Below are 15,056 nucleotides of genomic sequence, written 5' to 3'. Positions count from 1 at the left end.
ATACGATATCTAGTCTAATGACAATAATTTTGTTACAAAATTATGATATTATCACATGTTTATGATACTTTGAGATTGTAAAGACTGTTGGTTTTCATGATCTGTTTTCATCACATTCAAAGATTTTTAATTGTCAACAGCTTAATTACATCAATGGTCGCATGGCTTAGATGGCAAAGCGCCTGCCTAGTAAGCAGGAGATCACGAGTTCGAGTCTCGTTGGGACCTTTTAGAAAATTCTAGTGAATATTAATTTCTGTGTGAATTTTTAGGGAAGAAATAGATATTGTCTGTAAAAGTTTGTATAAATTGATATACGATATCTAGTCTAATGACAATAATTTTGTTACAAAATTATGATATTATCACATGTCTTCATCTATCTTCAATCATCTATCATCAATCTTCATCTAATTCACGATTGCATTCTCATTTTTTTGATAGATTCAGCACAAAATTTGTCATTTTGTCCTCTTTTAACTGATCAAGAGGGTATAGCTCAGTGGTATAGCATTCTTCTGCAGATTGGGATGTACTGATTTCAAACCTGGGTGCCCCCTTGTGCTTATTATTAATGTAATAAATGACACTAAGTGAATGAACTTACGGATCATGGAATTTCCAAGACTTTGTATACTCAAGAAATACTTAATCAATTGATTTATTTCTGAAATTGTACGTACGGTTATTGAAGCACACCATGTTTATGTTGTGGTGTTGGTTATGGTGTTGGGCTCATATCACCAAGATCAATGGATCAATACTCTTTGAAACACAAGATTTATTTAGTTTTTTCCTTTTTATGCGTATATTTTGTTAAATTTTTAAGTCGCTTAGTATGTCTTTAACTTAAACTATCCTAAGTAATATTTAAATGGTTACATTCCCTGAAATTGCTTTTACAAGACAATTCAATTTGTTGTCTATTTTTGAGGAAAAATCTTCATCTAATTTACGATTGCATTCTCATTTTTTTTTACATAAGTCCCCGTGTTGCTAATTCCGGACAGTATACTGCTGCAGATGATGTAAAATTAAACTGCTATTCATACTAGTCGCATTATGTCAATAACAGCGTAGTGGAAAGGTGTTGCGCTGGCATCATTAAGTTTAATTGTTCAATACTCATGCGGAAATAAAACATTTTTTCTTCAAATGTCATTGTTTTTTAATTTTTGGAAAATTTTTTAAAGTCGCTTAATAGGTCTTAAACTTACATTATCCTAGCCAATATTGATATGGTTAGATTCCCAGAAGTGTATTTTAAAAAATTATTGCATTCGGTAGTACATTTGTTGTATAAAATTCTTCAAATTCGTTATTGCATTTTCATTTTTTTACATAAGCTCCCGTGTTGCTAATTCCGGACAGTAGACTACAGCAGATGAACACTATAAATTGATTGAAATTTAGAAATCTTGGATCCAAAATCTGTGTATCTTTGGCCCACGTTACATGTCTATAGACAATTTTTTTTCAAAAAAATTGCCCGAAGGACATTACCGAAGGAATCTTGTTAATTATATTAAAATTTTATACGAAAGCTCAACTAGTAAAGTTTGGTCTCTTTTAAAGAATGAAATTACGGAAATGTACAGGTTTATTTTAAACTCTCAAAATATTAGTAAGACACAATCCACTGGAATAATAACTCTTATACACAAAGGAGGTAGCAGAAGCGTATTAGGAAATTGGAGACCAATTAGCCTTTTATGTTCAGACTACAAAATTTTAGCAAAAATTTTAACTTTAAGACTTAAAAATATTTTACCGAATATTATCAGTGAAGAACAAACCGGTGGAATTAAAAACAGAGATATAAGCCCAGAATTTAATAACATTTAGAAATCTTATTGAACATTTTTCAACCCAAGAGCAATATGACAGTAAACTAGGAAAAGAATTTCTGTGTAGAAACAGAACAATAGGTGCAGCAATTGTAAGTCTTGATTTCGAAAAAGCTTATGACATGGTAGATCGGACCTTTTTATATCAAGTGTTATTGAAATTTGGATTCCAGGACACATTTATTAATTATATTAAAATTTTATACGAAAGCTCAACTAGTAAAGTTTTTATCAACAAGGCATTTGGAGAAAAAAATTTACCTACAAAGAGGGGTAAGACAAGGATGCCCATTGGCAATGTATTTATATATTCTTTTTATTGAGCCCTTTCTAAGATTAATAAAGAAGCACATTAAACCAATAAAAATAGCCCAGGCAAGTCACCAAGTGAGTGCTTTCGTAGACGACATTTCAATATTTATCAACAACCCAGAGCAACTTACAAAACTTGAACAATGCATTGATGTCTTCGAGAAAGCCACAAATTCAAGAATCAATCAAACGAAATCCCATCTTTTAAAAATAGGTAGATGGGCAGAAGTAAGCCAATGGCCAGCTACCTGGATTAACTCAGTGGTGGAAATGAAAATGCTAGGAATACATTGGCACCAAAACATTTAAACAACCATTGACAAAAACTGCACCACACTAGTTACAAAAATACAGCAAACTATTCAAAACACTTTTAACAGACTGCTTACAATACAACAAAAAGTAATATTTTTTAACAGTTTTATTGTTCCTAAGTTATCACACTTAGCCAAAATTTTACCAGTACCCAAAGAAAATTCAGACAAAATTCAACAATTAGGACACAATTTTATATGGAGGCATCAGCTAGAAACCATAGCAAAAAAGGAGCTATACCAAAGCGTATCAGAAGGAGGTTTAAATCTTGTAAATGTAAAAGTTAAGTATATTCCCTATTCTTAAAAACAATTTTAAATCAATTCACAAACACAAAAAATTGTGAAAATGTTAAAGTTTTAAAATATTGGATTGGTCTTCGGTTAAGAAATATTTTTCCAGTGAAACCAGGACCAAACTGTGAAACACCTCCGAAGTTTTTAATGTCGTCAATCGAATCCATCATAAAATTGTCAGGAAAGAAGAACCTAACCCAGAAAATTACAGCCAAAGAAATTTACTCTAGTCTAATTTTGATTGAACAAAATCCTCCAAAAATCATTTTAAAAATGCCAAATGTAAATTATAAATCTGGTTTTAAAGCAATGACAAAAAAATTTTTATCTCCTCAATTAAAAGAACACATGTTTTTACAAATACACAACATTCTTCCAACAAAAGACAGATTGATCAAATTCAAGCAGGAAATCAACCCAAAATGTGACCAGTGCGACGAACAGGAAAACCTAGACCATTTATTCAATTGCAAAGTAACAAAACCAGCAGTAAAAATTGTTATAAGGAAAATTTCATCAATATACGGTAACACTTTCATTCCAACTGCACAACAAATTTATTTATTTGATTTCCCCGCTAATCCGAAGGAAAGCCAAAATAAAGCAATATTTTTAGCAGCTAATCTAAGTTTAATTGTATGGAAAAAGAGGAAAAAAACAAATTTTACATGTTATTTTATCAACTCAATTAAAATTTTAGAGAATGAATTAAGAAAATACCCCCTTTACCAAAAATGGTTTAGAAGCTAAAATTTGTAAACATGGAGTAGTGCCATCTAGCGAGAATAAAAAAAAAAAAGTACCTAGAAGGGTGACCATAAAAAAAAAAAAAAAAGTACCTACAAGGGTGACCGCTTGGGAATACGGGATGCTGTAAAAAAAAAAAAAAGTACCTAGAAGGGTGACCGCTTGGGAATACGGGATGCAGTTGGCATCAAACCTTTTATAACCAGCAAGAGTTTCGAAAATAAATCAAAGTTTTAGTTAAAACCATCTCGTGGTGAATTTTGATACTTTATTATACGCCATCTAGGGGTGAATTTTGATATTTCATTAAAAAAAAAGTACCTAGAAGGGTGACCGCTTGGGAATACGGGATGCAGTTGGCATCAAACCTTTTATAACCAGCAAGAGTTTCGAAAATGAATCAAAGTTTTAGTTAAAACCATCTCGTGGTGAATTTTGATACTTTATTAAACGCCATCTAGGGGTGAATTTTAATATTTCATCTCGTACACACTGATAGCTATTTTTTAAACACCAACAAGGGAAGTGTAAAAAAAAATTAATAAAAAAAAAAAATCACGATTTCGAGTCTCGTTGGGACCTTTTAGAAAATTCTTGTGAACTTTAATTTCTGTGCTGGCTAGCGCGTTCGTCTGTTAACAGACGTGTCTAACTGATCTCCCAAGAGTGACATCTTGCGGTGAGTCCAAAAAAACTGTTTTGTTCTTTTTTTTTCTTTTTCTCTTTTGGTTGTATTGTATCTTGTAAGTCGTTTGTTTCCCTTGTTTGTTTAAGGCGCCATTTTGGTATTGGCCCTTTTTTTTTCTTTTTTGCATTTTTTCCGCCTCTTTGACCCTTTGTTGTGGGTAAAATGGGAACGGAATCCCCAGACGTCTGGCCACGTACTGCCGAAATCTCTTTTGGTAAAACTGAAGTGACCAGGCCTGAATTCTACGAATGTTTCGAGCATTATAGTAATGAATATGACAGCATCTTTGATGCTGTTTCTCGCCTACCAGGGCGAGCCTTTTGCGTTTTCCGAATTGGGTTCAAGACCGTCAAAGACCATATTGAATTCTTGAATAAATTTAGTGCAAAAGAATCTGTAGTCATTAGTGGCAAGGAGGTCCGAATTAGAGTTAGAGATAGGTCAGTTAACCTCGTACGCTGCGTCGGATGCAGACGTCTTTTTGTGTTCTCCCGTTTTTCCATCATTTTGTGAGTTTTTGTTATTTTTTATTACTTTTTGTTGTTATATTCGTGTTTTGAGGGTTTATTTTGTATAGTTTAGCTGTTTTTGTAGTGTTTTGTTGCCAATTGTTTTATTTGTCGTGTTTGTTTACGTGTGTGGGGTCCTTCCCCTCCCCTTTTTTGGCAGTTTGTTTACATTGTCTAGGGGACAATGGCTGCCAAGTGGCTCAATAGTGTAGATATTGATTTTGGGGTTCAATTCCCGAAATTGAGTATGCGTACGGTTCATGGTTTTGTGCGTAGTTTGAAGGTTGATGCTCAGGATCTCTTAGGCCTAGTTGCTGTGCTAGATACGAGAAACCAGGTCGCTAGAATTACGTTTACGTCAGAGGCATATACCTCAAGTTTTTTGTCCCAACACAGTGGTATCGTCAGGACCGAATTGGAGGGGAAAGAAGTTAGTGTAGTGATAAAGGATAGCAATATCCAAGAGAAATTTGTTCGAATTGCAGGGATTCCACAGAACTTAGACTTGGGAGTAGTTCACACACGTTTTAAGGAATTTGGAAATGTAATTGAAGCTCGGTGGGAGCGCTATCGGGTGGCAGAGGATGAAGTTTTATACCCTGTCCTAGCAACTTGGATGATTGTAAGAATGACGGTGACGAAAAACATTCCCTCATACATTACCATTGGCAGTTATCGTGCCATGGTAAAGTATGACGGACAAAAGCCCACTTGCAGACTTTGCGACGAAGAGACACACTTTAGCTACGACTGCCCAACTTTAAAACGAAACCAGGAACCCACCATTGTCCAAAAACCTGTTGCCAAAAAGACTAAAAAGACAGAGACTATTAAACAGACACCCGTAGTAATTCACGTGGTAGCAAATTCCATGGTTTCCCAGGTACCTCTGGGGAGTGAATCACAAGATTCACTCTCAGGAAGTACTAATAATTTGGAAATTGAAACCATGGAATGTGACACCGCTACCACTCCCGCATCTGTACCTCCGAAAGACAATCCTTTGAAACCAATTATTAAATCCAAAATAGCAGCACCTCACACAGAGACAGAAGACCAGGAAACAGTGACAATTATCATGGAATCAATGGAACCCGACACGGGGGAAATTGATACCACTGATCCAGACAAAACTAAGGACCCCCTGAAAATCCCCACGGTACCACGAAGTAAACGATTTAAACCTACCCTGACGCCCCAAAATTCGAAACCCACTTCAGGCATTCCCGTACTCAAAAAACCTAACACATGACTTCACAATTAAAAATCGCTTCTATCAACATTGGGGGTATTCGATCAGTCGAGCGACGTCAAATTCTTTTAAATTTCTGCAGGGACAGTAATTTAGATATCGTAGGACTTCAAGCCTTTCACTCTTGCCCAATTATTGAAAGCTGTTACCTCTTGCTAGCAAATGTCGGTCCCAACAAAAAAGGAACAGCCATTCTAGTTAGACATGGTCTGGAGTATTCTCGACTGCTTCTTGAACCTGACGGAAGGCTTATCTCCATTGACGTAAAATGTTTTACGTTTATTAATATCTATGCCCCGTCAGGTAAGCAGGTAAAGAATGAGAGAAACAATTTTCTTCGTCAAACCGTTCCTGCCTACTCGGTTACCACTCGACTGCCCTTCGTGTTGATGGGCGATTTTAATTGTGTTGACGACATCCAAGATAGGGCAAATATCCAATCCCTCCCTGTCCCAAGTAGTGTTGTTAGCTATGCTTTGAAGGAGATGGTTACTGGTCTTGATCTGGTAGACATCTGAAAAAAAGCTAAATCATAGTGATCCGGGCCACACTTTCCATTACCACGACGGTTCTTCTATGCTTGATAGGATTTATGCTAGTCGATCGTTTGCGGATAAATTTTTAAATATTTGTTTGCAGCCTTTATCGATTAGTGACCATCAGTCGGTACAATCCACACTTACTTGCAATCTTGATCTCCCAAATCGTAGCAGACCACCTGCCGGATTGTGGAAACTAAATACTTCAATATTGTCAGAAGAAGGTTTTCAGAAATACGTAACCAATTTCATTCAGGAATCTGCTAATCATCCTCTTAGGGAAAGTAATGTAGCAAATTGGTGGGAGAGTGTCCTGAAACCGGGTATCAAGCGTATTTCGGTGGATTATTCCAGGCAAAGAGCAAGGCTGATAAGAGAAACTAAGTTTTTCTATCAATCTTGCATACAGGAAATGGCCGAAGCAGATACCTTTGATTGGGTTGCCTTTCAACAGTTGAGAAAATTCTCAAAGTCTTGGGAGGAGAGCACACTCAAAGGGTATGGGATTCGTTCCCGCTGCTTCGAAGGGCCAGATGTAGAGGAAGCAAGTATTTTTCACATAAATCGTGCCAGGAATAATTATCGAAAATGTTAATAATTATCGAAAATGTTGGATTGATAAGATCATTGCCCCCAATGGCACTTGCTTATCGACCAAAGAGGAAATTTCAGCAGAAATTGTTGCTCATTTTACAAAAATATTTAAGACTCAACCTTCTCCTGACATACTGGCAGGGTCTGAGTTCCTTGAAGGAGTAAGAGATTGCTTTAAGCCAACCCCAAACCTAACAGCACCAATTTTCCTTCTTGAGATTAGAGCTGCTCTAATAGCAATGAAGTCAAACAAGTCCCCTGGCACTGATGGCATTCCTTACGAGTTTTACGTAGAATTTTGGGGCGTGATCACACCCCACTTCTTGGATATGTTTAATCATATCCTGGAAAGGGAAACTCTGACGTCTTCGCAGGGCCAAGCGGCGATCAGGCTAATTCCTAAGTCTTCGGGACTTTGTGGAATTTCTAATTTTCGGCCAATTTCTCTTTTGAATTGTGACTACAAAGTCATGGCATCTGTCTTAGCGAGACGATTGAGGCAGACACTATCTTCTACCATAGGACCTCATCAAAAAGGTGGGGTACCTGGTAGATTGATTTTTGATAATTTAAGTCTTTACAGAGATGTCATTCAATTCGTTGATAACCGGGGATGTCATGACTCTTCCAACTCTTCGATTCGGGGTATGGGCGCTGCCATTGTTGGAGTTGACTTTGAAAAGGCCTACGACCTGGTTAACAGGGAAGTCCTCTGGAGGATTCTGGATGTTATGGGTTACCCCACCACTTTTCTCCGTTGGTTACAGACTATGTATTCTGTAACAGGAATGTCAATCCTCAACGGATCAGAGGTGGCTGGGGTGATTTATGATATTCAGTCGATTCGCCAGGGATGCCCCCTATCTGTCCATCTCTTCGTTCTATACATTGAGCCATTACTTGTGCGTTTATCTCGAGCTCTCAAGGGTATATCATTGTTTAATGAAAAACTCACTGTCAGAGCCTTTGTGGATGACGTCACCATTTTCGTTTCATGTGACGAAGATTTTACCAGGGCAGGACAAGTCCTTGACTTGTTCTGTCAGTGGACAAAGGCAAGGATGAATAAGGAGAAAACAAAAGCCCTGGGACTCGGGACTTGGAGCTCTAGATCAATTTGGCCTCTTGAGTGGCTTGTGTCAGCACCAACATTGTCCCTGTTAGGAATTAAATTCTCTCACTCCATAGTCGAGACAGCTGGTAGGGTCTGGAATGATGCATTCGGCTCTCTAAATTGTATTCTGCGAGAGAATGCCTGTCGACGTTTTAATATTTACCAAAAGGTGATTTTCCTCAAGTCGAAGGCTCTCTCGGGAACTGTGTATATTGCACAGGTATTACCTTGTAATCCAAATATAGCTGACCAGGTTTCAAAGGCTGTCATGAAGTTCCTATGGATGGGAAAAGTAGAAAGGCCGAAAAAAACTGTAATATACCGTACTGTCAAACAAGGGGGACTGGGAATGGTCAACACACACCTGTTTTACCGTTCCCTTTTCCTGTGCCCCATGTATAAAGTCCTGACAGGCCCCAACAGCCCAGAAAGCTCTCTACTTCGGTATTGGATGTCCTTCCCTCTCCGAACCTTATTGCCACTCTACAAGGACAACACCGTACCCGTAGCAGTCATGAAGAGGCCCTATTACCTTCAGGAACCCCTGCATCAAATCAAGCAACTCTTTGCATCTTCAATCCTGGTGCAGGGGAATCCAATGGTTCATCGGAAAACTTACAACCATTGGGTCCTGGAGGTGACGACAATGGGAAAGCTGGAGATCCTGAGGCCTAATCTGGATTGGCCACGAATCTGGAAGGCGACTGCAGCCCTTCCTAGTAACATCAGATAGACCATGTTCCTGTTAGACCAGCGACTTCTGCCTACCAGGACCAGATGCCATCGGTTGGATCCCAACAAGGACGCAAAATGCCCAATCTGCCATGAAGACCCCGAAACCGATGAGCATCTGATGTTCCAGTGTCCTGAACGCCTCACCGTTTGGAGCTGGTTGGAAGGAATCATGCGTCAAAAGGGCTGCAAGACATCAAAAGAAGATCTGATTCGTGGTCATTTTGGGCCAATAGGGAATCTCCGGCAAGCGTTTACTCTTCTGGCTGCCTACATCTTCATCAACTGGAAGGAAAGGAACCATCAACGTACCCCAAATCAAGAAGAAGTAGAGAGCTTATGGAAAACACTTTACCCCCATAGTTAAATCCACCATTCTTTTTTATCTTTTCCTATATTTTACTTTCATTTTGTTCATTTAGTTTGTTTGTGTTTTATTTAATACCTAAATATGTAAAATCTTTGTTTATTTTTGTTTATTGTAATATCCTACCCCAATGTCATCTGCTATTGTTTACTTTTGTTTATTTTTGTTTAGCACAACCTATGATCCCTTGCATTTGCTTGTTTTTGTTTCTGTTTTGCACTAAGACCCCCATTGCCAAATTTTCTTTTCTCTGCCCTAATAACGTCTGCATCCGAGGGGTGACATTATTTGTTTGTTTTTGTTTGCTTTTGTTTGTTTTGTTTTTTGAAAATTGAAAATTAACAGAAAATAAAAGAGAATTTTACAAAAAAAAAAAAAATGTCCCCAGTTCAAACTGGGTGCCCCTTGTGATTATAATTGATATAATAAAAAAACTGAGTGAATAAGCTTACGGATTAAAGAATTTCCTAAACTATACGTACTCAAGAAATACTAAAAAAATTGAGTTATTTCTGAAATTGTACGTACGGTTATTGAAGCACACCATGTTTCTCATTTAGATCTAATTTCTTTTCTACCAAGAAACCAAATTAGCTGTTGTGTAAAGTATGTTTATTTTATTTAATGTGATCAAGCATCGAAATCGGATTCCTTGCCGTTTTTGAACACAAACTTTCTGCTATTATTCTGTATGCTTAATAAAATTAGGGAAAGATGAGCGAATAGTGAAAGCAATTTTGAAATACAAGATCCCAAAACAGATCAGCTTAGCTTATCAACGCAGGGCTTCATGTCCAATTCTAATCAAATTAAAAAATATTTGATAGATTGAGCACAAAATTTGTTATGTTGTCCTCTTTATAACCGATCAAGGGGGTATAGCTCAGTGGTAGAGCATTCGACTGCAGATCGAATTGTCCCTAGTTCAAACCTGGGTGCCCACTTGTGATTATAATTGATATAATAAAAAAACTGATTGTATAAGCTTACGGATTATGGAAATTCCTAAACTATACGTACTCAAGAAATACAAAAAAAAATGAGTTATTTCTGAAATTGTACGGACGGTTATTGAAGCACAACATGTTTCTCATTTAGATCTAATTTCTTTTCTACCAAGAAACCAAATTAGCTGTTGTGTAAAGTCTGTTTATTTTATTTAATGTGATCAAGCATCGAAATCGGATTCCTTGCCGTTTTTGAACACAAACTTTCTGCTATTATTCTGTATGCTTAATAAAATTAGGGAAAGATGAGCGAATAGTGAAAGCAATTTTTATATACAAGATCCCAAAACAGATCAGCTTAGCTTATCAACGCAGGGCTTCATGTCCAATTCTAATCAAATTAAAAAATATTTGATAGATTCAGCACAAAATTTGTTATTTTGTCCTCTTAATAACTGATCAAGGGGGTATAGCTCAGTGGTAGAGCAGTCGACTGCAGATCGGAATGTCCCCAGTTCAAACCTGGGTGCCCCCTTGTGATTATAATTGATATAATAAAAAAACTGAGTGAAGAAGCTTACGGATTATTGAAATTCCTAAACTATACGTACTCAAGAAATACTAAAAAAATTTAGTTATTTCAGAAATTGTACGTACGGTTATTGAAGCACAACATGTTTCTCATTTAGATCTAATTTCTTTTCTACCAAGAAACCAAATTAGCTGTTGTGTAAAGTCTGTTTATTTTATTCAATGTGATCAATTATCGAAATTGGATTCCTTGCCGTTTTTGAACACAAACTTTCTGCTATTATTCTGGATGCTTAATAAAATTAGGGAAAGATGAGCGAATAGTGAAAGCAATTTTGAAATACAAGATCCCAAAACAGATCAGCTTAGCTTATCAACGCAGGGCTTCATGTCCAATTCTAATCAAATTAAAAAATATTTGATAGATTCAGCACAAACTTTGTTATTTTGTCCTCTTTTTAACCGAACAAGGGGTTCTTGCTCAGTGGTACAGCATTCGACTGCAGATCGAAATGTCCCCAGTTCAAACCTGGGTGACCACTTGTGATTATAATTGATATAATAAAAAAACTGAGTGAATAAAATTTCGGATTATGGAATTTCCTAAACTATATGTACTCAAGAAATACTAAAAAAATTTAGTTATTTCTGAAATTGTACGTACGGTTATTGAAGCACACCATGTTTCTCATTTAGATCTAATTTCTTTTCTACCAAGAAACCAAATTAGCTGTTGTGTAAAGTCTGTTTATTTTATTTAATGTGATCAAGCATCGAAATCGGATTCCTTGCCGTTTTTGAACACAAACTTTCTGCTATTATTCTGTATGCTTAATAAAATTAGGGAAAGATGAGCGAATAGTGAAAGCAATTTTGAAATACAAGATCCCAAAACAGATCAGCTTAGCTTATCAACGCAGGGCTTCATGTCCAATTCTAATCAAATTAAAAAATATTTGATAGATTCAGCACAAAATTTGTTATTTTGTCATCTTTTTAACTGATCAAGGGGGTATAGCTCAGTGGTAGAGCATTCGACTGTAGATCGAAATGTCCCCAGTTCAAACCTGGGTGCCCCCTTGTGATTAAAATTGATATAATAAAAAAACTGAGTGAATAAGATTGCGTATTATGGAATTTCCTAAACTATACGTACTCAAGAAATACTAAAAAAATTGAGATATTTCAGAAATTGTACGTACGGTTATTGAAGCACACCATGTTTCTCATTTAGATCTTATTTCTTTTCTACCAAGAAACCAAATTAGCTGTTGTGTAAAGTCTGTTTATTTTATTCAATGTGATCAAGCATCGACATCGGATTCCTTGCCGTTTTTGAACACAAACTTTCTGCTATTATTCTGTATGCTTAATAAAATTAGGGAAAGATGAGCGAATAGTGAAAGCAATTTTGAAATACAAGATCCCAAAACAGATCAGCTTAGCTTATCAACGCAGGGCTTCATGTCCAATTCTAATCAAATTAAAAAATATTTGATAGATTCAGCACAAAATTTGTTATTTTGTCCTCTTTATAACTGATCAAGGGGCTATAGCTCAGTGGTAGAGCATTCGACTGCAGATCGAAATGTCCCCAGTTCAAACATGGGTGCCCCCTTGTGATTATCATTGATATAATAAAAAAACTGAGTGAATAAGCTTACGGATTATGGAATTTCCTAAACTAAATGTATTCAAGAAATACTAAAAAAATTGAATCATTTCTGAAATTGTACGTACGGTTAATGAAGCACACCATGTTTCTCATTTAGATCTAATTTCTTTTCTACCAAGAAACCAAATTAGCTGTTGTGTAAAGTCCCTTTATCCCTGAGGGTATATATGTATATATACTGAAGGACTATAACAATTTTAGGGTGTGGGGTATAGAGGGTAGGGTAGGTCGGATAAGGGGAGCTACAGGGGGAAACAGGGCGTTGTCGCGGGGAGGGGGGCAATGGGGGAAAGTGAGTAAGATGAAGATGGAGGGAGAAGTGAGAGATGGCGAAATGGACTGCCGCAACGTACGCTTGCATACGCTGTTTGTATCCGGTTTTATTCCCGACATCCTAAATTGTGGGGGGGAGGGAGGTGGTTGTGGTGGGAGTTCGTTTATCGGGGGGTTTACGCGAAGAAAAGCGATTCACTATTGTAGGAGCGTGCAGAAGGGTAAGGAGTGGGGTTGGGCGGGTTATAGTATCGGATGGCTGAAAATGTAGCCTATTGAATCGTATAGCTGTTGGAGTCTTATCCGTTTTTATCGGAAGCATCCTATGGTATGAAGGGGTGGGGAACAGTCTACGTGACAGTCGTGTCACGGAGGGTTATTATGGAAATATGGCAGGTTTATTTTTCGTTTACCCTAGGAGTGGGAAAAAGGAATACAAGGGGAGTGCTATATGGCTATATGAATAAAAGGGGTGAAAATATCATAGAGGGCGCACCCTATGGTTGCCTGGGGCGTTTCCCCGAGATATATGTACGGCAAAAATTTTTACGGGATGGAAGTTGGGTAAGGGCAGAATGAGCAAGGGTGATATAGAGCAAGGAGATGGGGAAAACGGTAGACGAGCTTCGAGTTCGCGTATCAACTATAATTTTATTGCAAGTTTCATCCGCGTTTATCGGGCGCATCCTATATGATGGCCGATACGGACGTTTGGGAGCTTATGCAGCATTAGTAGGGTGGCCCCCGAAAACAACACACCAGTTATACTTTTACTTTTAGATTGGGTTCCATCGGTTTCTTTTGTAACTATCTATCATGGTATTAGTATTATTATTATTATAATTTTTTTTTTAATTTTTTTTGGATTTTTTTTTTTGTCTGTTTGTTTTTTGTGTTTTTTTTTTGTTTTTTTTTGCTTTGTTTATCCTCATTGATTTTGTTTTGTTTCTTTTTTTTGCATTGTTCTGTTTCTTTTGCTTTGATTTGTTTTTTGTTTCAGTTTTAGTTTTATTTTTTTTTCCTTATTATTATTTTTTGTCTTTGCTCTGTCTCATTTTGTGCATGTGTATGATTGTTTCTATTTTTTTTTCCAGACAACTCTTCGAATGTGACTCATTGATCTTTTGGGATAGTTCACAAATGAATTGTATTTTTAGCCAATTCCAACATTTTTTCTTTCCTCTAGTCAAGGTTGGGCTTTAGATGATTCTTCAAGTTTGAATTTTCTAGTGCTTGTGGCAAGATCAAACGTTATAATACGTTTTTCCGTAAAGCTTGTCCAAAGTTCCATCGATTCTTTATTGTGGAAATGAAACTCTTTTCGTAAAAATTATTGGACTTCCTTTGATTGCTTCGAAACAAAGCTCTGCGTTTTAACAACTAAATTTACTATGTCCATCCAGCGGGATCCCATTGCATTTGAATGCAACATTTCTTTAACCCATCGTTTCAATTCTTACTGGCCTTGACCCGTGTAATAAGGACAAAGTTGAAAAGATTGTTTCTTTTCGGTGTCGATAGAAGTTTACTTTTTATTTCAATTCGTATTTTTTTTTCTTTTTTTTCTAATTACTTTTTTTTTCGAGTGTCCCAATCTAGATTCTGTCGCAATATTTTAATAGTTTTGTTTGGAAGCGAAATATTTGTGTTTTTTTTTTTTAATTTTATTCTAGCCGTTTTCTTTCGTTTCTGTTTAAAAAATTAATTTTGAAATTTCCTTCAGGGAAACGAATTCTTGACCTGGAGATACTTTGCCTGTCAGTTGACAAGATAATCGGTTTTCCTGAGTCAAACTAATTCACACGAGTCCGAGCGATTTCTTTTTTCCGCAAAAAGAAATATATTTTTCGTTTATTGTTTGTAGCACCAAAGAATTACGTATCGTATACCCTAGGGCAAATCCTCACTCTGGGAAGATATAAAAAGGTGAGGTGATGACTACACTATCACCTTGCTCTTGTATTGCAACCTCATCCATTTGAGAAAACCTGGGAGACGTACCCACTAAACCATGTTGTGCTCGTTTTATATTAGTCTTTCTTCTGTTTCTGACTTTTAGATACTAAGCCTATCAGCTGACAAGAGAATTCTAATCCACCAAGGGGACTATCTCTCGGTAGAGTGTGTGCCATATTTTAATTGTTTTCTACAACAATCTGATATTTTCTGTTTTCGTTCGTAGCGTTTACGAAATTGCTTATATATATTCCCTCGGGTAAATCCATACTCCGGGAGAATAAAAAGAGAGAGCTAGTGCCTAATTTATCACCCTGCTCCTTTATTGGGCCCTCTACAACTTAAGAAGATCTAGACTTATA

The 15,056-nt window shown here is 36.7% G+C and overlaps 5 non-coding genes across 5 annotated transcripts; all 5 read left to right on the top strand.

Annotated features, from left to right (window-relative positions):
* Positions 1-155: 155 nt before the first annotated feature.
* On the top strand, positions 156-228 carry Trnat-agu. The gene has a single exon. It is a non-coding gene; the product is annotated as a tRNA-Thr (tRNA).
* A 9,956-nt stretch (positions 229-10,184) lies between these two features.
* Trnac-gca lies at positions 10,185-10,256 on the top strand. The gene has a single exon. It is a non-coding gene; the product is annotated as a tRNA-Cys (tRNA).
* A 466-nt stretch (positions 10,257-10,722) lies between these two features.
* Trnac-gca lies at positions 10,723-10,794 on the top strand. The gene has a single exon. It is a non-coding gene; the product is annotated as a tRNA-Cys (tRNA).
* A 1,004-nt stretch (positions 10,795-11,798) lies between these two features.
* Trnay-gua lies at positions 11,799-11,870 on the top strand. Its single transcript has one exon. It is a non-coding gene; the product is annotated as a tRNA-Tyr (tRNA).
* A 466-nt stretch (positions 11,871-12,336) lies between these two features.
* On the top strand, positions 12,337-12,408 carry Trnac-gca. Its single transcript has one exon. It is a non-coding gene; the product is annotated as a tRNA-Cys (tRNA).
* Positions 12,409-15,056: the final 2,648 nt, after the last annotated feature.

The sequence above is a fragment of the Daphnia magna genome, linkage group LG7, assembly GCF_020631705.1.
Source record: "Daphnia magna isolate NIES linkage group LG7, ASM2063170v1.1, whole genome shotgun sequence".
Taxonomy (NCBI): Eukaryota; Metazoa; Arthropoda; class Branchiopoda; order Diplostraca; family Daphniidae; genus Daphnia; species Daphnia magna.
This window is presented reverse-complemented; position numbering and strand designations above follow the sequence as displayed.